Here is a 20,712-nt window from a genome sequence, read left to right as displayed (position 1 = left end):
GTACGACATTGCTCCTTTCATGACACTTTCTCAATGGTTTGCAATTGAAGCAAAGAGGAAAGATATTTCTCGGTGTATGCGTCCACACTCTCATTATCCAACTACCTCAATCTTCGCCATTGCTTGTGAGTATCCTCTTCAAATTGTGTAGGTAGGAAGCGCTTCAAACTATGAGTATCTTTGAATGCTTCCCATGTCTTTGGAACATGAGTGTTTTCGGCAACCACACTCCACCATAATTGTGCACTGCTTGTCATGTGACTTGCAGCAAGTTTTACCTTCTCGATTTCTTTGTACCATTCTCCCAAAAAGTATTGATGGAAAGAACTAATCCATGCAAGTAAAGCTTGTCCATCTCTTTTACCATCATATTTTGGAAAAGAAAAGTTTTGCAATTAATCTTACTAGACTTCTTCTTATCATGAAGCTTGAGTGCTTTCAAGATGGCCTTTCCCACTTTGTCTTTATCGTTGGACGCATGTGAAGGAGTAGTGTCATGATGTCGTCATAGTGAAGTCTTCACATGTCGCTTCTTCTTTCTTTGATGTCTCATCTTGCTTCTTCCATGCTCACTATCACTGGTGTTGATGATTTGCTGCTTTCACTTTTTTCATCATTTTTTCCTTCATATGCTTCTTTGTGACTTCAGTCATCTCTTTTAACACTCGATTTGCATGTTCTTCGTTGGCTTTATGCATGTCGCACATGTTGCGCATGTACTCAACTTCTTGCTCAAGGTCCCGTGCATGATGTTTCCATCGATCCAGTGAATCTGATGCATGCATAGGTTCCTCGTCCTCAATCGATATAGGTGGCTTCCAAGTTGTCATCACTTGGCATAGAGCATCTTCAATCTCTTGATGTTGTTGCTTCTCATGCTAGGCTTAAGAGTATTGAGACACACCCTATAGTTAAGTTTGCCCCTAAATCCTATGGTCCCTTTAAAGTTTTGGAGCGCATTAATGATAGTGCCTATCGGCTCAAATTACCACCCGATTGGAAAATTCATAATTCTTTTCATGTGCACCTCCTGAAACCTTTCCATGGAGACCCACCGATTCGACCTATTTTAGACGATGCACCATTGCTTCCAGGAGAGACCCACCTCTTAGAGCCATACTAGATAATTAATCAACAAATCACTCAAATGAGACATGGAAACTCGTATCCTACTTATCTTCTTACATTTAAGAACCACCTTGTTGAGGATGCTGTGGGTGCCCGAGCGATATTTTTGCCAATACCTTGATTTATTGACTACTTTTTTGTCCCGCAATTGAGGGCAATTGCAATTTCAAGCAAGAGGGATGTTACAAGAATTGTAATTATCCCATTAATTTAATCCTTCAGTATTTAGTTTAGTGAGATCCAGCATTTTTGTCGTGCAGCTAATGCATGTGTGCTCGATGTTTAGTAATGATGCATGTGTGCTCCTACATGGTTGGATATATGGCTGCGATTGTATGAGTGTGTAGCATTGTGTGCACCACTTATGCGATGACGGTATGTGTAGCATGTGTGCACCATCCATATGGTTTTATTCATGTATAGCATTAGGTGCACCATGAGATGGTATGTGTCTCATGTGTGCACCATTCATCTGTGATTTATTGATTTTGCATTGCTATAATACTCAAAGGTTGATTGATTGTGGTGATTAATTCCAAGGTTATCTTATGCTTGAAACATTTCACTACTATTGATCGTGTGAATCCAGGGGAAGAGTAATTGATCGGGCAATGGCATCTGGCAAGCATGATCCACCATATTTTGGGTGCGTAGGTGCAACTCCAATGATGCGAGGATGAATAAGGCTCATGCCTAATTTTTGATATTACAAAAGCTTATGTAAATATTTGAAATTTGGAATATTAGTGCTACATGCAGAGAGAGAAGCTCTCCAACTTGTATAAATACCCCATAATGGAATGAAGCCCACACTCTTTGGGGCATTATGTTGAGTTCCACTTTGGTATTCCAAGCAATTATCTCAAGTGTCCATGCTTCCTTGCACTCCACGTCCAAAAGCATGTCCTAAGCTTGCAACTCCTCCTCCCCTCTCCTCCAACCTTGTAACCCATTCTCTCCCTCTCCTCCTCCTCCTCCTTCCTCCTCCTCCTCCCTTCACCTCCTCCCTCCTCCTTCCTCCTCCTCTCTCTTTCTTCCCCCCATGATCTTACACCTTCTTCCTCTCCCACTCCCATGCTCCCCCTAAACCCTTAGTTCCTCAACCCTTAACCTCCATGATCTATAAGGGAGATGAGTTCTCCACCATGTACTCTACCTTGAACCTTGGAACCTCCTTCTAACCCTTAAACCTCTTCTAAACTCTAAAACCTCTCTCTGAACCTTGGAACCTCCTTCTAAACCTTGAACCTCCCTTTAACCCTTAAACTCCTCCTAAACCCTTCAACCCCCAATGTAGGCGAAAGCCTTCATTACCTCAACCATGACGATGCACGTTCCTTTCACATATACATGCACTATGTTTGCTTACCACACTTAAGCCTACGTCTCTCATCGGAATACGAGTCAAGGTCCTAAGCTACACGTATACTACAAACGACAACCCCTATATATTTGTAGGTGACAAAAAGACTCGAAACCCTGCAAATTGAGAATACCGTGTTCTTCTTGCAGAAGCCATGGGAAAGAGCCAATATCTTCCCTTATCCAATCTTTCATTTTGAATTTGAGTCTGATAGCTAGCGCTTTGGCTAAAATTTTGTAGCTTGTATTAAGCATAGTTAATGGCCTCCAATTCTTTAAACATCCTTGGGACCACCACCTTTGGGGATAAGTTTGATCATGCATGTGTTGATCCTTGGATTCAGGAACCCCTTTTTTTTGGACTCCTAATAGAGAAAAAGAAGACGAGGGCTAACTATGTCCCAAAAGATTTAATAGAATTTAATTGGGAGACCATCCTCACCAGGGGTTTTGCCTTTCGCCATGGAGATGTCAAGTGTTAGCAAGTAGCATTGTCTCACAATGGCCTTCTCTAGAGATGGTTGTTCAAATAAGGTTTCCCCCTCTAGCTATGGCGGTTCCGATAAGGCTTCCCCCTCTAGTGCCCCCGAAGGATCTCCTCCTCGTTCCACCAGCCCCCATCCCATCAGTCTAGTCCCTATCAATATTGAGTCTCATCAGGTAGTCATCACCAATGCTTTGGATACTGACATGCATGAGCCAATTCATGATAAGAGTGACACGCCACTCCCAGCCTTCACCCTCCATCTAGAAGAAAGTGACATACTACAACTCCAAAAAGGAGGCAAGGAGTCAGTGGACGCTCTTTGAAAACTTCTTGGGGAGTTCAAAACTAAGCCACCCATCAACTTTTTTAGTAGTGGTTAGAACAAGGTCAAGGCTCAAAAGCCTCAACTTGTCATCTTTGCTGCAAAATATCTTCCCTCCAATGGCACCCCTAATCCCCGAGTGCACCAGGGCCCAAAAGGGAACACCATGCTGGAGTTATCAAAAAGCACTTATGCTGATGCTATTAGCGGGAGGTGGTAGAAGCCTCTTCAAGGCCCCGTCGATGCTGAAATAATCTGCATGGGAGCAGCTTACCTTATAGGCCAAGAGAGTCTTTAGTGAACCCTCAGCCACCCACAAGTGCAGATCCAACAAAGCTCCCTTCCTCCTCTAGTACAAACGGTACAAATGCTCTAGAGCCTAGCAAAGGTAAGCTCCTAATAGTCAAGGTTCACAACAAGTTGCTTAATGAAACGACAAAGTGGCTTTGTTCACGCGCAGTAATAGGCTACATTCATGGTCCCAAACCACTTGCATTGTTTCTTGAAGGATGGAATCACAAATTTTGGTCTCGCAAAGGTCTTATTGTCACAACCATTCATTTTCTCAGAAATGGATACATCGTGTTCATTTTTTAAAAGCTTGATATGGCCACAGAAGTTGTCTAGAAAGGAGCCTGGACGATTAGGAATCAACCCCTCTTAGTCTAGCTTTGAGAACCTTTGTTTAATCCAAACTCCCCTCCTCCCTCCAAAGCCCCTATCTGGGTTGAATTCCCTGACCTCCTGCTCTCCATTTTCCCTCAAATTGAGACCCTTTGTTCACCTTTGGGTCAGCTCCTTAGATTAGAAACGGAGAAATTTATTAGCCCGAGAGGCAACCCCCAAGCTTGTGTCCTTATGGACCTTGCCTCTGACCCCCCTACTTCTATTTAGATCCTTGATGGAGATGGTTTAGAACTGATTCAAAAAGTTTTCTTCAAAAACATACCCAATTCTTCCTTTTTGGCATGGGAGGCCATTTTATCATTGCCATGCTAGAAATAATCATAAGAAGGAAAGACGAAAGACCACCTAGCAGGAACCACAGGAACCCCAGGTCCCAACTAAACAACCTGCTGACGTCCCTTCTAAAGAACATATTGGGGAACAAAGCAAAGAAACCTCTAAGCCCAATGAGAACAAAGGAGGTGAAGCAGAAGCTAATGATAAAGAAGTTACTCTACTGACATTGAAGATAAGATGGATGATAGTTCGAGAGAAGAAGAGTTTGTTGTTGCTACCCAAGATTTTGAGGCGCAACTAGAACAGGCTGAACAAAACATTTGAGAAGGAAGGTCCTCCTTTTACAATTGCCAAAGGTAGAAAAGGAAATAGGTTAGGAAAATCCAAGTCACAAATTAAGGAGGGAATTGTCAAAGGAAAGGAAATTAGCTCAATAGAAAGAGAAAAAAGAAGAATGTCAAGAGGTTTTGCTTTATCTCCGTAGAACAGCCTAGTTAGTTTCATGAAGAAATGGGAAAAAAAAACTTTCCAATGATGAAATACAATTTCTCTTTCCTGAGTATTAATGTCCATGGGTTAACAAATGATCTCAAACCTACTATTCTTAAAAGATAGTTAGGATCAAAATGCCTTAGACCAGATTTTATAGCTTTTAAAGTATCAGGGGTGAAGCTGCATTGGTGGAAGCTTAGTCAAATTGACGACAAAATACAGTGGTATTGCACTAACCATGAAGAAGGGAGAGGCGACATAGTTGTGGGGGTAGCAGCTCATCTCACCCAGGCAATCACGTGCCCTCTCGCCACTTTTGAAACTTTTGGGATAGGAGTTGACTTTTGCCACCCTCAGCTGAATTGTTAGATTTCTATATCTACGCCCCTAACTCTGCAAGGGAAAGGGCTCTTCTTTGGGACGGCAAGGTCCTTCAAAACAACACTATTCTTCTAGGTGACTTTAATATGGTAGTCCCTGAGAGATAGATGGAACGGACTAGGAAACACTATCCGTGGTAGTGAATTGTCTTTGTGCAATGCTCTCAAGGACTCCATGGCGCTTGTTGTTGATATCTCGATAGATACCTCCTTCACCTGGACCAACAATCAAACTGGTCATCTCCACAAGAAAGCAAGGATAGATAGGGCCTACTTTTCAAGAGAATTGTAGACTTAACTCTTTGTTATAAGAGTGAAGCCCTTATTTCTCTTCCCTTCTCTGACCATAAACCAATCCTGGTTAGAGAAAAAAATATTGGTTCAAAGCTAACCCATTTTTCTTTCGCTTACCCTATGTCCAAGAAAAGATAATCAGAATTTGGGATAAAGCTTTCGAGGGCACCATCAGTGTTACTGAAAAAGGGATTAGGGCTACAAAAAGGACATGTATTTTTCTTAAAGCCATCAAAAAGCATGTAGATATTGCTAGATCTGAAAGACGCAACTTGACTTGAGGAACAAATCAAGCACTTGGAGGAGGACGAGTCACCCCATGGACAGGAAAAGCTCAAAGATTTCAGAGACAAGTTGAGAATAGAATCGGTCAGTGAGGCAGTGCCATCCAAAATATACACAAGAGAATGGTGGGCAAGAAAAGGCGGCAAGCCTAATGATGATATATTTCATAGCCTTAGGAAAAAATAGGCTTAGGAATAAATTGAGTCTCTTTGACACGAGGACGGCTTAATCCACGACCCGGAAGAGATTGGGAAAATTGTTGCAAATCATTTTTAGAGCATACTTGGGGACCCAAAGATCCTCACCACTGAGAAATGTAGAGTGAGAGAAAACTGTAGTATGGTTAGGAGGAAGATGGTGCAAAGTTTTGACTCCATCTTTTTGGATAGGGACTTCTCCCTGGAGGAACTAAAAGGTTTTTAGATCATTTGTTAAACCAAGGCATTCCAATGATATACTCCTCTTCCTTTACCACCCCTTGTCTCCTCCCTTCCTACTAATCAATACATTTTTTGAAAAATTTCAAGTAGGAGACTTGTTCAACATATGGGAGGGATGTGAGTATACTAGAGAAACACTAAAGGACATTTTATTTCTTAAGGTGGATTTCGATGAAGCTCATGACAAATTGGAGTGGGGTTGTTTGGTCCAAGCACTACAAGATGTGGGGCTAGGGTGTATGGATGTGTCTTTTATCAAGCTACTCCTCACAATGTTAGTACCAAAGTATGTGTGAATGGGGAGTTCACTGACTCATTTCTCTTTAAAAGGTCATTAGAAAAGATTACCCCTAGCTCCCCTACTTCTTGCTATAGTAGCTCATTCTCATTAATTCATAGGTGGAAGAAGGAAGGATTAAATGTATTGAACTCCCATTTTGTATGCATCTTGTAAATTGGTAGTTTGTAGATGACACAAACTTGATTCCGAAGAAAACCCCTTAAAACATATCCAGGACATTAGAATGTCTTTGCATCTTCTCCGCTACTTAAGGGTTTGTGATTACCCATGCTAAAATTGGAGCACCCCGTTTTTAGATAATCAATAAATATGGGATCAAATAGGATGTGTCAAACTATAAAAGGGAACTGTTTTCAAGTTACTTAGGAGACCAATGGGCTTTGAGGACTCGATGAAAGAAATGGGGGGACTGGTTCTTATAAAAGGTTAAAAAAAAGATATACAAGTAGAGAGCATACTTGCTCATTGTGCTTAGTATTAAACCATGCATTTATCTAGTACCTATTTTTTACTTCTCTTGTTGGTGCCTCTCACACCTTTGGGCTTGAGGACTTCATCATATATTGTAGGTTATTCTTGGGGATGTGCCATTGAAAAGAAAAATATATCACTAGTGAAATGGCCTTTTTGTAAGAGGCCTAAGAGTGAAGTATGGTTAAGAGTGGTTGATATTCAACGGGTGGTTGATGAACTCTTGGCAACTTGGAACTATCCTAAATCTAAGACATTATGGGCACAACTTTTGATGATTAATACTATACAAGTGTTAGGTCTATAAGGTCTTCTCCATAGAAAAACTATCCTCTTCTCTTAGCCCTTTGCTTGAACCATATAGGACTACAGGCATCATTTTATGAAGATCTCTAGTTGAAACAATAAAATTTTAAATATTTTCAAGCAAAGGGTCTTTCATGAGCAATGATTCCATTTGTGTGTCTTCCATTTTCAAGACTATACTATGAATAAGAAATGTATGTATGTGATTTTGCAAATGTAACAGCTGCCAGTATTGGCCATATAAAGGATTGGACAAGATGCATGGAAAACATTGGAAAAGTTGAACAACAGCAACACAAAGGCCAGGAAGATGCAATTCAAGAATGAGCTAAATAATGTTTAGAAGAAAAATATGTCTATGAATGACTATCTGTTGGAAATAAAATAGATTATTGGTGCCTTGGGATCTATTGGAATAGAACAAGATGATGATTAGTGTCTATAGCCTTGAATGGATTAGATGAAGATGAGAAGTCGAAGTCGTATGTAGCTTTAGTTTAAGTCGAGAAATCTCCCCGATTTTAAAGAAGTAACATCGCTCATGATTACTAAAGAACTAGTTAAAGGTGGAGAAGACAACAATGAGGAAGAATATGCTAGTGCCTTCTACTTAGACTCTAGTAGAGGCAAGAGGAGATCACAGAGACGTGATGGTGCCATAAGAATTGGTAGTGGATACCAGCAAAATTACAAAAACTTAGAAGTCAATGCAGTCTAGAGGAATAGTTGATGGTTTGCCCAAGTTTAGAGTTGAAGACATGGATAAGGTGTGAAGCATGTCAGTTTGGGAAGCAAGCCAAGAAAAACTTATCACAGAAAAGACATATAAGTCCAAAGCCACAAGACATTCAGATGTATTCGATCTCACAGATACACAATCATTGAGTGGGAATAGGTTTTATGTGACTGTTACTCAGGATTGATCAAGGAAGATTTGTGTATGATTTATGTGACCTTTATTGATGATTTGGGTATGATTTATGAAGAAAAACTCATAAGTTTTTAGTCATTTCAAAGCTTTTAAAGCCCTGGTTGAAAATGAATGTGAAAGGAAGGTAAAAAATGCTTGAAACCAGATGATGGGGGTGAATACTTCTCACATGAGATTGAACGCTACTTGAAGGACCATGGCATAAGAAGGCAGTTTACATTGTGATTAACAAGGTTGATCTTTCATTATATGTATGAAAGACAAGTGCATGAATGGTGGTGATAGTAATCTATGTGGATGACTTTATAATTATAGGAAGTGATGCGGCTGAGATAGCACATGCAAAGAACATGCTCTATGTGGAATTTTTTATGAAGGACATTGTTGAGCTAAGTTACTTCTTGGGAATTTTGTACTCCTCATGCGATATGGATGCTACTGTGGAAGTCGATTGTCACACAATGAAGCGAGTTTGAGGTTACGGCCTGATTTGGAGAGGAATTGTGGAATCCAAAAAAATTAGTTGGAACTTTGTTGTATGCTGCCTTGACTAGGCCAAATATGTGTCATGATATATGAGTCTTGAGTCAGTTTATGTAGCACCCAAGGAAGCCACATTTGGATACATAATGGAGGATGCTATGGTACTCCTAATTGTATGAAAAGGCTACTCTAAATTATGAGTTGTTTTATGCATACGGTACAACCATAGATGTGTTTGGATACACCAATCCAAATTGGGTAGCTAGCTCTCATGAGAGAAGATTGACCAATGGCTATACATTCAGTTTTGGTAGTGGAAGCAACCAACTATTGCATTAGTACTGAGGCTAAGTACAAAGGTGCAACAATGGCTACATTTGAGGTAGCTTGGTTGACAAAGCTACTACATGACTTGGGAGAAGGCGTTGCCAAAGCAATCACATTGTATTGTGACAATATGAGTAGCATTCAATTGGCTAACAACCCGGTGTATCATGACATGACAAAGCACATAGAAGTGCATTATCATTATGTGATGGAGAAGGTCCTTGATGGATAGATTGATTTGCTATATTCCAGGATAGATCAGTAGGTGGCTGACATATTCACAAAGTCATTGGCTACAAAGAATCATCGAAAGTTTCAGAGCATGTTGGGTGTGATGGAATTTGGTTTGAGCTTGAGGGGGAGTGTTGAAATAGTGAGCTCACCACATGATCGCTCCCCTAGGTGGTGGCCTCGGTGACCATCGATGTGATAGATTATGTGGTTGCAATATGATTTCTAGTGGCCCGACATCAAAGATTGTACTGTTAATAATGACAGTGTACCTGTCATAGCTGGCTGTAGAGCCAGCGAGCCCTATAGTTAGTTGTTCACCATTGTTTGGTGCATAGCGGAGCTATTGTGCGTCACATCAACTATACAGTGAATACACTGCAGTGGTGAGGTTGTTGGAAGCCGGCCAGCCTCTAGGATTTGGTGTTAAGCACCTGCAAGCAGCCAAGATGGATTTGTGTTTCAGCAGGTGTTAGCACATAAGCATAGCAAGGGCCTTGAAGAGATGAAGCCCAGCGTGGCATAACCTTGGCATGTGAAGCTTTGGAGAGCCTCGCGATGGCCTTATGCTCTACTCTTACAAGCCTAAAAGCTCAACTTACTACAATGTTCAAACTCTCATTTTCCCAACGTTGGAGAGGCACGTAACGCTAGTTAAGTGGATAGTGAGAATGTTATGTGCTCTATTTCGGACTTCCTCTAATGATAGTTGTCTTTTTGTGTTGTCCAGAGTCTACTGAACGATATGAGAATGTTGGAATCATCTTGCTCAATGACACACGCAAATCCTCTTAGGCTCACATTGGCAAGTTTTCGGGATATTGTCTCTTAGCGTTCGACTACGATTACAACTATTGACATTCAGGTACTATGCTAGTTTCTTATCCATTCGTGAGACTTATCCTCGGCGCTAATATTCTTGGCGTTTATATTCTTGGTGTTATCTAGGCACCTAGGGAAGGGCCTGTTCCCCTGGATAATAACTCTTTGGGGACGAAAGTGCACCGCCTCCCCGTCCACATTGTGTGATTACAGTAATTATATATTATATATTATAATATAAATATTTTCAATTACTCGTCCATTTTGTTTTAATCTGAATTCTTACAACTTTCCTCTCGTTTAATGCATGTTATCGATATGAGGGAGCAAGGAAATCCAAGATGGATGCGAGATTGGAGGATGACTATACCTTTGTTCATATGGTTGTAGTCCATTAGACAATATTGTATAAACTGCAATAAGGATTGATTATTGTATCGCCTTATTTATGTATTTATTGGACTTCAATATGGACATCACAAAATCAATAATAAATCACCACCCCTGACATTTGCAGGGAGGATCAAGCCCCCTGTGTCGCATGTCATGTCCACTATTTTACTCATTTTGCTTTTTCCTTAAAATTTTGATAAAATAGTAGGATTCAACTTCAATTTTGAGTTAGTAGTTATGTGGAAAGGTTGCCTACCGCAAATCTAGTTAAAATTTCTAAATATATATTTTTTACCATGGTCCCTGGGAGTGGGCCTAGCCGAACTCATACACACCCACACACGTGCACTACTCAACCACTGGGCTATGACACCCATACACACGCAACCACAGGCTAGGAAAGAGAGACATAACTACCCACACTCACCCATCCCTATCGAGGGTCAGCCGCCTTGGGCCTACCTACGCTAGGCACAGTGGGATTTGATAATGGGCTACTGCCCCGGTAGGGTAGCTACCCACACTCACCCATCTCTATCGAGGGGCAGCCGCCTTACCTGGGATTTGATAATGGGCTGCCGCCCAGGCAGGCGCCAGCCACATGCATCAGCATATTGAAGAATCTTATAGTAAAAAGCTTGGGCCACAATAAAACACCAAAGATCTTAGCAATATGCTGTAGAATCTCTCTTAGCTACGAAAGGCAGTCTTCTTTTTCTGTGTAGAAGCTAAATCCAACGGTTGCTTGGAAATCTACGTAAACAACGAATTCACCTCCATCACGCTCAGTTTGGTTCTGCCGATGCACCTCATTTTTGCCTTTGCTCATCCATCGAATCGCTGGTGAATTGAAACGACGCGTCGATCAGTCGCTTTTCTGCAAACCAGAGCGAGGCGTTTTGCGGCGTCGCACAGACAATTCGAGGTACCTCGTAAGTCCCATGTTTGCTCACTATGACTTGCGACGCCTCTTGGGGTCACATCGAGATAAACGTTCACCCGAATTCGAGTTCTTGCGTAGCGCAGGAAATTCCGTTATTACGGAGCACTCTCTTCTATGCAAAAAGGTCTTGAGCTACGACAGGTTACAGCACTAGAGAAAGCCCAGCTCGCTATTTTATCTCCTCGTCTTCGCTCTGTTACAGTACGAACCTTCCGTAGAAACCTTACGCTTACAAACCCTTTTCACTAGAAAAGCCCAACGTACTGTGGATAAAAAATTGGAGCGCGACGGGAACGATGCAGGGTAACGCGAAGTTTAATTGAAGCTGAAACCTTGAAGATTTGGGTGCATGGATGAGTGGCCTCTTAAGCAAATTGCTTGTGGCAGATGGCTAGTCAGCACAGGGACATCATTCCTGGTGCGAACACTGGCAGTCAGAGCAACTGCAAACACTTGTTTCAGAGCCTCTGCAGTATATTGCTATGATATTGCTTCCCTGAGCGCCATTTGCACTCTTCTCCTTAGGCATGCTTAAATTGGAACTTTTCTGGGTTTTGAGTAGTCTTGACATCATGAGTTTGCGGCACATTCATTTAAGAGCCTCTTCTCGACGTCTGTTCTCAATTGCTGCAAGGCTTCAATAAATATCAGATTTTTTTTTTCAGGAACAAGCCAAAACAGCAAGCAAATTGACCTGTGGTCTTCTAAGGCATCAACAAGTAGAGGTCCTGCCGTTGCATGTGCAACAATTTGCCGCGCCAGCTTTATGATAATGGAATTACAACCATACATTTACTTGACATTAAAAAAAAAAGTTTTTTTCAGAGAAAAGAACATTCTATTCTATTTTAGTGACACGGACACAATCCCCAATGAAGGGCACAATATAAAGACACAAGGATAACCCCTGGCTAGCCGCTTTATGGAGGTGAGAGTCTTGATTCTGCAGCCTCGAAGAAGGGAGCATCCATTGGAGTTTTTGGTTCCTGGGGATCCTGTAACCATTCCCCAGGCCACCATGCATCCCGCCGGTCGTCCTGCAGAATGAGACTGACCTGAGGTACCACCCACCAAAAGCAAGATCTCATGTCTTGTAGCATACCCAAGCCATGAAGAGCCTGTGCAACATGTGGCTCCTGAACTGCTCTTTAGCCCTCAAAGACTGCACTCTCAATCTCCTCTATGATCTTGAACTCTCTGTCTCTGAGCAAGTGAGGGCAACTCTGTGAAAGAAACCCACTCTCCCACTGTGCTGGTCACTGACTGAGCAAGACCTCCCTAGGAGAGGTTGGGTCTCTGCCCAATGGTGTGTCCAGTCGCCGATCCGATAATGCATTTAAAAGGAGGGGCTGTTGCCTCCTCTTCAAACAACGTGGGATGCCTTTGATAAAGTGTCCTTTGCATTGCACTCCAAGCCTTGAGGACAAATCTCAGCTCTGAGCTCTTAACCAAACGAGTAGCCGTCATCCTAGGAAAAATCCACTTAGTACTGGGTTCCCAAGGGCCTCACAACTCTGGCCGGATCTCATGAAGTTTGTGACGGGTAGGGCTCACTGTCAGGCAGCATGCCTCTGACAAGGACCTTCACAAGCAACGCTCTTGTTGGAAGTCAATGTCCCCACCTGTGAGCCCCCATGTGAGGAAGACAAGGGGGCATATGACTGTAAGGGGGAGGGTGTTGGGGGGGCGGGCTGTTTGGGCTGCCAGATGCGCAGCAGCAGGTAAAAACCAGCCCCATGGGAGGCCATATTTATAGGGCCTACCCAAGGGAGTCGGCCCATGGTCAGCCAGCCAACCAGCTGGTCGGCCCAGTTGGAAAAAAACCAACCTGCTGGTCAGTTTACTTCAGGTGGAAGCCAGCCCCTATATAAACCTACTACCCGCCCACTCATTGCATCAGCCACTGAAGTCTACAAGAGGCAGCGTGGAGCAAGAGTTAAGCGAGATCTATCTATAGACAGTTCTCAGTTTTTACCCAGCCCTTGCTGGTTGTTTGGTGCTTACTTCTGAGCTTGTTTTGCCCACTGTTTGGTGGAAGAATATATATGTGAGTTCTCTCTCTCTCTCTCTCTCTCTCTCTCATAAGTGTTGTCTATTCTCTATTCTTTGCGTGAGGTCTTCATCGAGTGTGAAGGATAGAGCTGATCCAAATCCGCACATGTGAGGTTGAGTGAGCCTACCTAGTGATTTCTAACATGGTATTGTTAGAAAAAGAGAGAGAGAGCTAGAGAGTTGAATGTTGTGCTTGCAATAGATGAAGTGACTAATACAAGAAGTGGGATAGGCTTTGTCTAAGTGACAAAACCTTATCCTTCACTAACCGTATTTAGTGAACTAACTGTGGTTAGGGAAAAAAACCTCTAAAGGAGGGAAAAGTGTCCCTAACCTACTTATTACATTACATTGGTCAGTGCTAGAATATAATAATAATTCTAACACCCCCCTGCAGTGCCAATGTCATGTACAAGGAAATGATCAATCACCAAAAGGAGATAAGTTCAGGGCAATGCGAAATGCCTCAAACTTTTCACATGGAAGTGCTTTGATGAAGATTTCTGCAACATTGTGATGTGTTGACACATAACTTCTCTCTGACATAGTGATAGTGAACCTCAATGTGCTCCGTGCAAGCATGAAACACAGGATTCTTTGCCACTGCTATAGCACTCTGACTATCAGTGAGAATCGGAGAAGGACCCTCCAATGAAAGATGAAGATCAGCAAACAAACGACGCAGCCAAACACATTCAACTGTTGCTATGAAAGCTGCCCTGTACTCAGCTTCACATGAGGAGGTAGCCACTGTAGACTGTTTCTTGCTCAACCAAGAAATGCAAGCATGTCGTAGAAAGAAACAATTCCCACTGGTGGACTGCCTAGTATCATAGTCTCTAGCCCCAATCTGAGTCACTGTAAGCATGCATCTGCAAGTCACCCCCCCTGGGAAACATCAAGCCAAAAGGCTTTGTACCTTGCAAGTAACGGAAGATGCGTCTTACAGCTTGCCAATGCATAATCTTTGGGCTGTGCATATACCTGCTCACCTGAGAAACTGAAAACTAAATATCAGGTCATGTATTGCAGAGATAAGTGAGGCATCCAACAGCCTGACTATAGAGTGTGACATCAATTGATTCACCCGCATCATGCATTGTAAGCTTCAGCCCCGGCTCCATGGGAGTGGACATAGGCTTGCAATCATGCATGTTGAATCTGTCCAAGAGTTTTTAAACATACTTGGACTGAGACATAACAATGCCACGTTTCTCTTGAATAAACTGGATCCCCAAAAAGAAATGTAACAAGCCCAAGTCTAACATATCAAATGTAGCTTTCAATTGGGCTTTGAAATCTGCAATTACTTCCTCATTTGATCCGGTGAGCAACATGTCCTCTACATAAAGAATGATGACCAAAATATCCCCCCCATCCTTCTTGATGTAGAGGGTGCTCTCAGTTGGACTATTGTGCAGCCCCTTGCTGGTTAGAAAGGTATCAATTTTGGCATATCATGCACGTGGGGCTTGTTTCAGCCCATACAAAGCTTTATTCAGCTTGCATACTTGATGTGAATTTCCTGGAATTTCAAAACTTGGAGGTTGTTTGACATAAACCTCTTCTAACAAGTATCCATTAAGGAAAGCTGTTTTAATGTCCAATTGATGAACATTCCATTCAAAATTTGCAGCCATTGCTATAACTGACTTGATGGTGGTCATCCTAGATGTAGGAGCAAAAGTCTTCTCATAATCTATGCCCTTTTTCTGAGCATATCCTTTTGCAACCAGCCTTGCCTTGTACCCATCAATGGACCCATAACCCACCGTGTACCTATATCATTCTTACCTGGTGGCAAATCCACAACATCCCAAGTCTGATTTTTATGAATGGACTGCAACTCATTGTGCATGGCATTCATCCAATGCACATCATTTTTTGCTTCTTCAAATATCTTAGGCTCCTCCTCATCAAGAAGAGTACCTGCATAAGCTGATTCAACTGAATGAGCTCTCTCCATGTGCCTTACTGCACTACGAGTTATGCCAGGCAATGGAGCTTCAAGCCTACTCTCCTTGAGAGTCTGAAGCAACCAATGCCGGGCCTGTTTTGGCTGCGTGTATCTCTTGGATTTCTTGCCTGACAACTTCATCCACACCCTGAGGTTGTACCAATTCAGCTGGGGGCTGAATCTGTACTTGTGGAGCTGGCGGAGGTTGCTGTAAATTCTGAGTTTCAGCGGGGGAACCAAATGCTATAGGAAGCATCCCCTCAAACACATCATCTGAAGAGGCTGGAATCTGAAATTCAGCATGTGTATGTGCAGAATTTTTAGAGAATATAACATCTCTACTAACAAAAATCTTGCGCGTAGCAGGATTGTAGAGACGATAGTCTTTGCTTTGTGAACTATATCCCACAAAAATGCATTTGAGTGCCTTATCTGACAACTTGTGTCTGAACTCCAGAGGCACGCGGGCATATGCAACACAACCAAAAACTCTGAAATGGTCCACTGAAGGCTTTCTCCCATGCCATGCCTCATAGGGAGTGATTGTCTTCAAAGCCTTTGTAGGAGCCCGATTTAAAATATAGTTGGCACACATAAGGCCTTCCAGCCAAAACCTGTTAGGCAACTTCTTACTTGTAAGCATGCATCTATCCATTTCCATGGCGGTGCGATTCTTCCGTTCAGCTTTGCCATTCTGTTGAGGTGTAAGCCTCACTGTAAGCTGATGCATAATGCCTTTTTCTTTCAGAAATGTCTCAAATTCATGAGACATATACTCCCCCCTCGATCTGTGCGAAGTGTCTGCACCTTGAGTCCTGTCTCATTCTCAACCATAGCCACAAAGTGTTTGAAATCCATTAACACTTCTGATTTTGCCTTGAGACCATAGACCCAAGTGTAGTTGGTAAAGTCATCTATGAATGTAACAAAATAGAGATAACCCCCAAAAGCAGGTGTCCTCATGGGACCGCAAACATCACTGTGAATAAGCTGTAATTTCCTTCTAGCTTTTACTACACCATCCTTTTTGAAGGGAAGCCTATGCATTTTGCCAAGAATGCAACCTTCACATGCATGAGGAGGAGGCGACTCCAAAGGAGGTAATGCATCAACCATATCATGCCTCTGAAGTGTCATTAAGCTGCCATAGCTCACGTGCCCATACCTGGCATGCCATAACTCCGCATTCTGCATCGCAGCAGTGGGAGTGCTAACCGATAATGCAAGATGGGATCTTTTTTAAGACCCCGATACAAAGTGCCAGACAACCTCAAAGCATAGTCATTTTCTTTGTCTCTGACTGCACACTTGTCATCATCAAACACAACCTGAAATCCTCCTCTATTGAGGGAGGACACTGAAAGCAAATTCTTCTTAATGCCTGGCACAAAGAGTACATCTGAAATTTTGAAATCTGTGCCATCAGTGGATGTGAGATTAATGTCTCCCACTTCACACACTGAATAAGAAGAATTATTTGCACAAGTTACTTTCTTCTTGGTGGGTGAAGAATGCAGAGTTACAAACAGACTTTTCTTGGAAGTTATGTGCTTTGAAGCACCACTGTCAAAATACCAAGTATGTAGTGTCTCATCAACGCTAAAAGAGCATTCAACCTTTGAAGGATCGTAACTGCAAGTCAAGAAAGCATATGGAGCATCATCATTAGTGGCTGTAGTATCTGAACTACCCACTGAAAAATCTGAAGTGCAAGACAAAAAGGCATAGTGCTCTTCAACCAAGTTGGCTGCAACATCTCCTCCATCATGAGAATGTGGAACTGATGCATCTGACACAGCCATACCGGAATCCCCTTTCTTCTCTTTGGCTATGCGCTTCTTGCACTCTCCAATATAATGACTTGGCTTCTTGCAATAATGACAGATGCCCTTCTTTTTCTGTGTTGGAAAGGTCACCTCCCCATCTGTAAGCCCCCAAATGAGGAGAGCGTGGGGGAGGGAGACCTAGGGCAGGATGTGCCCAAAGACAGATTACTTGGATGTGTGGATTTGGGACAGATCTGGAGCATTCATGGTTGGTGGGGTATCCCAAGGATGAAAGGTTGCATCAGGAGCAGCTCATGTGCAGGAAGATGGCGGGGACACAGTGTCTTGGATCAGGCCTGGCATGAGGCACTCAGTGGACTGCAGCAGGACCCTATGAAAGGTGCGCTGACATCAGCATGTGTACGGAGCAGGGTACAAAGCTGTACGGATCTGTACGGGCTGCTGCAGGGCAGTGTACGAAAGAGGTACGGCCAGGACAAGGCACCAGCAAAGGGCTGCAGCAAGGCGCAGTATAGTGGGTATGGGCAGGTCTATGGCTTGCAAGCAGGGCTGGCAGGTGGCAGGACAGCAGCAAAGGAGCTGGACCCTGCATGGAACAAAGGGCCAGCAAAGGGCCCTTATATAGGGCTGGTTGGGCTGAGCCAACCAGGTCGGTTGGGCCAGCCAACCTGGTCTGTCCAGTCGGCCCAGTCAGGGCAGACTGGTTGGTATTTTTGCCAGGCCTCAGGGCCTATAAAAGGAGAGGCTTCAGGCCTCATTTCTCATCCAGCAACCAGCAGTTCCAGGAGGCAGAAAGGAGCAGCAGGAAGCCACCCTCTGGGCCTATATCCAAGAGGTGAGAGGGTGCTTGAAGGGCTGCAGACTTAGCCAAGAAGGGCTGGACCTTGGCTGTCTTCTAGGGCAGCAAGGTGCTGAGATCATCATCACTTGGAGCAGCAGTTCAGGGAGCAGAGGGAGCAGCAGATCAGCCACTTGTGGGTCTCTATCTAGAAGGAGACGAGAGCTGTAGAGCTGCAGACCTAGCTCGGAGTGCTGCCCACCTAGGCTGGTGCAAAGACAGCAAGGTGGAAGGGATCTGGACGGAAAGTCTACAAAAGCTCGAGGTGGAGCACGCGGGTTCGAGTCTAGAGATAGCCAGCAGATAGGAGAAGGGCCTTGTGGTAAGATCAGAGGACCACATCATTGGTGGGACTCTGGATCTGTCTCTTTTGTACTGTGTCCATAGTTGTGGATGGAAATATATATTTTTGTGGTTTCTCTATCTGGTTGGTTCATTGTCTATTGATGAGTCTGCACATCTATTGAATGCACATAAGTAAAGAAGTTTGTGATTCCACACCCACACCGCACACTGTGTGAGCTCTTGGGAATTACTATAAGTCTTCCGCTGCGTGTACCCTCTGTTGGGTATTTTCTAACATGGTATTAGAGCCCAAGTAGGAGGCTCATAGGTGTGGGAGCCTGAAGGCAGGGACCTTGCTGAAGGACGACCCTGATTCAGAAGCTCTAGGGAATTGACTTCCACGACTGGAGGATTGTGCCTTTGCGAGAAGGAGGGTGACTCAGGTTTAGTCAGGTGTGTTTAAAGTCCGTAGTCGAGGTGATCTGGAGATGTACTTTTGTTGCAGACCTTGCCAAAAGGACGGGTTGAAACAGACCCTCAGAGCATGGTGCCTGGAAGACTCCAGGTTGTTCACTCATTATGAGGGGGACGACTGGAAGATCGTGACGGCTGGATTGCTCGAGTTCGAAGGCGGGAACGTGACTAAAGGAGGTGGTGCCAGGAGGTACTACCAAAGATGGACCTGTGTACCAGGATGGTGTGCGGAAGCGGAACCGGAGTTGGTGGAGCAGGAGCCACTGGATGAAAAGCTAGGAAAAGATTTTGACACGGAAAAGTTCTAGAGGACTGCGACCAGGGAGTTACTGGAGCATCTTCATTGACGTGTTGGCATTGGGCCGAGATGTGTCAGTGAGGGGGTGTTGGAAAGGTCACCTCCCCATTTGTAAGCCCCCAAATGAGGAGAGCGTGGGGGAGGGAGACCTAGGGCAGGATGTGCCCAAAGAGAGATTACCTGGATGTGTGGATCTGGAGCATTCATGGTTGGTGGGGTATCCCAAGGATGAAAGGTTGCATCAGGAGCAGCTCATGTGCAGGAAGATGGCGGGGACACAGTGTCTTGGATCAGGTCTGGCATGAGGCACTCAGTGGACTGCAGCAAGACCCTATGAAAGGCATGCTGACATCAGCATGTGTACGGAGCAGGGTACAAAGCTGTACGGATCTGTACGGGCTGCTGCAGGGCAGTGTACAGAAGAGGTACGGCCAGGACAAGGCGCCGGCAAAGGGCTGCAGCAAGGCGCAGTATAGTGGGGGTCTATGGGCAGGTCTATGGCTTGCAAGCAGGGCTGGCAGGTGGCAGGACAGCAGCAAAGGAGCTGGACCCTGCATGGAACAAAGGGCCAGCAAAGGGCCCTTATATAGGGCTGGTTGGGCTGAGCCAACCAGGTCGGTTGGGCCAGCCAACCTGGTCTGTCCAGTCGGCCTAGTCAGGGCAGACTGGTCGGTATTTTTGCCAGGCCTCAGGGCCTATAAAAGGAGAGGCTTCAGGCCTCATTTCTCATCCAGCAACCAGCAGTTCCAGGAGGCAGAAAGGAGCAGCAGGAAGCCACCCTCTGGGCCTATATCCAGGAGGTGAGAGGGTGCTTGAAGGGCTGTAGACTTAGCCAGGAAGGGCTGGACCTTGGCTGTCTTCTAGGGCAGCAAGGTGCTGAGATCATCATCACTTGGAGCAGCAGTTCAGGGAGCAGAGGGAGCAGCAGATCAGCCACTTGTGGGTCTCTATCTAGAAGGAGACAAGAGAGCTGTAGAGCTGCAGACCTAGCTCGGAGTGCTGCCCACCTAGGCTGGTGCAAAGACAGCAAGGTGGAAGGGATCTGGACGGAAAGTCTACAGAAGCTCGAGGTGGAGCACGCGGGCTCGAGTCTAGAGATAGCCAGCAGATAGGAGAAGGGCCTTGTGGTAAGATCAGAGGACCACATCATTGGTGGGACTCTGGATCTGTCTCTTTTGTACTGTGTCCATAGTTGTGGACGGAAATATATATTTTGGTGGTTTCTCTATCTGGTTGGTTCATTGTCTATTGATGAGTCTGCACATCTATTGAATGCACATAAGTAAAGAAGTTTGTGATTCCACACCCACACCGCACACTGTGTGAGCTCCTGGGCATTACTATAAGTCTTCCGCTGCATGTACCCTCTGTGGGGTATTTTCTAACATTCTGCTTATTTGTATCACCCTGTGCCTTATAAGAAGGCTGTCCAGAATCAGCTTTATGCTGATGAGTGGGCTGATTTGCATGTGGACAGCTATTTTCTATGTTGCACTCGACCTCCAGAATGCTGACAAGGAACTCATTTGCCTTCCAAATTATTACACAATGCTCACACACAAGGGCCCAAAACCAAACGGGCTGGCCCCCCCCGGAGGTAAAGTAATTGCTGAAAATGTCTGCGAACAAAGCTTGCAGCCTGAAGAACATACAAAAATGT

At 44.1% G+C, this 20,712-nt stretch overlaps 1 protein-coding gene across 5 annotated transcripts in view; it reads left to right on the top strand.

Annotated features, from left to right (window-relative positions):
• The first annotated feature begins 11,067 nt into the window (after positions 1 to 11,067).
• Positions 11,068 to 20,712, top strand: part of HESO1 (Nucleotidyltransferase family protein) — a 74,670-nt gene continuing 65,025 nt past the window's right edge. For 3 of the 5 annotated variants that reach the window (XM_087384928.1, XM_087384929.1, XM_087384926.1), the window contains exon 1: positions 11,075 to 11,343. The gene's annotated coding sequence lies outside the window, so the exon portion shown is untranslated. Of the gene's footprint in view, positions 11,351 to 20,712 lie in introns of all 5 variants that reach the window. The other 2 variants (XM_087384930.1, XM_087384927.1) reach the window with 2 other exon arrangements.

The sequence above is a fragment of the Dipteris shenzhenensis genome, chromosome 14, assembly GCF_047967505.1.
Source record: "Dipteris shenzhenensis isolate YYH24624 ecotype China chromosome 14, Dip_SZ_1.0, whole genome shotgun sequence".
Taxonomy (NCBI): Eukaryota; Viridiplantae; Streptophyta; class Polypodiopsida; order Gleicheniales; family Dipteridaceae; genus Dipteris; species Dipteris shenzhenensis.
This window is presented reverse-complemented; position numbering and strand designations above follow the sequence as displayed.